Below are 2,674 nucleotides of genomic sequence, written 5' to 3' on the forward strand. Positions count from 1 at the left end.
GTTAAAATGGACAGTATCCCTGATGAACATGGATGCAAAAATTGTCAACAAGATGCAAGAAAATTGAATCCAACAGTACATAAAAAGACTTCTACACCAAGATCAAGTGGAATTCATTCTGGGCCTCCAGGGGTGGTTCGATATCCACACATCAATCAATATGATATACCACATTAATAAAAGAAAGGTAAGAGCCATATGATCCTCTCAATAGATGCAGAAAAAACATTTGACAAAATACAGCATCCATTCTTTTTTTTTTCAGCATCCATTCTTGATAAAAACCCTCGACAAAGTAGGTATCACAGGAACATACCTCAACATCATAAAGGCCATGCAGAAAGGACCTACAGTTAATATCATCCTCAATAGGGAAAAACTGAGAACTTTTCCTCTATAATCAGGAACAAGACAGGGATGTCCACTTTCAGAATTACTTTTTAACAGAGTACTGGAAGTCCTAGCCACAGCATCAGATAATAAAAAGAAACAGAAGGCATCCAAATGATTAAGAAAGAAGTCAAACTTTCACTCTTGGCAGACGACATGATACTCTACTGTAGAACACTCACAAGACTCCACCAAAAATTTACTAGAACACAAATTCAGCAAAGTCGCAGGATATAAAATCAACATTCTGGAATCTGTTGCATTTCTATACAACAACAATGAAGGAGCAGAAAAAGAAATCAAGGAATCAATCCTGTGTACAATTGCACCAAACAATAAGATACCTAGGAATAAACCTAGCCAAAGAGGTAAAATATCTGTACTCTGAAAACTATAGAACACTTATAAGAGAAATTGAAGAGAACAAAAAGAAATGGAAAAACATTCCATGCTAATTGAATAGAAGATGAAATATTGTTAAAATGTCTATACTGACACCAAAGCAATCTGCACATTGAATGCAATCTCTACCAAAATACCACCAGCCCTTTGCACAGGGCTGGAATGAACAATGCTAAAATTTGTATAGAACCACAGAAGACCCCGAGTAACCAAAGCAATCTTGAAAAAGTAAAGCAAAGCTGGAGGCATCACAATTCTGGACTTCAACCTATATTACAAAGCTGTACTCATCAAGACAACATGGCACTGGCACAAAGGCAGATCAATGGAACAAAAGAGAAAACCCAGAAATGGACCCAACCATGGAAGTCAGCTCATCTTCGACAAAGCAGGAAAAAAAATATCCAATGGAAAAAAGCCAGTCTCTTCAACATACGGGGTTAAGAAAACTGCACAGCAACATTCAGAGGAATGAAACTGGACCACTTTCATACACCACACACAAAAATAAATTCAAAATGGATGAACGACCTAAATGTGAGACCGGAAAATATCAAAATCTTAGAGGAGAACACAGGCAGCAACCTCTTTCACCTTGGCCGTAGCAACTTCTTACTAGACACATCTCTGAAGGCAAAGGCAACAAGAAGAAAAAAATGAACTATTGGGATGTTATTAAGATAAAAAGCTTCTTCACAGTGAAGGAAATAAACAACAAGACTAAAAGACAAGCAGTGGAATGGGAGAAGATATTTACAAATGACATATCTGATAAAGAACTGGTATCCAAAATCTATAAAGAACTTATCAAACCCAACACCCCCAAAATAGCTAATCCAAGTCAAGAAATGAAGAGAAGACATGAACAGACATTTTTCAAAGAGACAGGAAGATGGCTAACAGGCACATGAAAAGATGCTCAATATCACTCATCATGAAGGAAACACAAATCAAAACCATAATGATATACCACCTCACACCTTGTCATAATGGCTAAAATTAACAACACAGGAATCAAGAGATGTTAGTGAGGATGCACAGAAAGGGGAACTCTCTTACACTTAGTGGGAATGCAAACTGCTGCAGCCACTCCGGAAAAGTGTGGAGGTTCCTTAAAAAGTTAAAAGTAGAACTACCCTACAACACAGTAATCGCACTGCTAGGTATTTACCCAAAGGACACAAAAGTACTTATTTGAAGGGGCACAGGCACCCCATGTTTATAGCAACATTATCAACAATAGCCAAGTTATGGAAAGAGCCCAAAGTCCATCAACTGATGAATGGATAAAGAAGATGTAGCATATATATATATATATATATATATATATATATATATATATACACACACACACACACACACACAGACACACAATGGAATATTAGCCATAAAAAAGAAAGAAATCTTGCTATTTGCAATGACATTGATGGAGCTAAAGTATATTATGTTAAGTAAAATAAGTCAGATAAAGACAAATTACATATGGTTTCACTCATATCTGGTATTTAAGACACATAAACGGATGAACATATGGGAAGGGGGAAAAAGAGAGGGAAGCAAATCGTAAGAGACTCTTAACAAGAGAGAACAAACTGAGGTTTGGTGGAGGGTGGTGGGAGGAGTATGGACTAAATGGGTGATGGCTATTAAGGAGGGCACTTGTGATGAGCACTGGGTGTTATATGTAAGTCATGAACCACTAAATTCTTTTTTTTTTTTTTTTAGTTAGTGTATTTATTTTGAGAGAGAGAGAGAGAGAGAGAGAGAGAAGTAATGGCAGAGAGGGAGGGAGAGGGAGAATCCCAAGCAGACTCAACGCTGCAGTGCAGAGCCCAATGCAGGGCCCAAACTCAGGAACCGTGAGATTGTGACTTGAGCAGAG

This window comes from Leopardus geoffroyi, chromosome X (genome assembly GCF_018350155.1).
Source record: "Leopardus geoffroyi isolate Oge1 chromosome X, O.geoffroyi_Oge1_pat1.0, whole genome shotgun sequence".
NCBI classification, from domain to species: Eukaryota; Metazoa; Chordata; class Mammalia; order Carnivora; family Felidae; genus Leopardus; species Leopardus geoffroyi.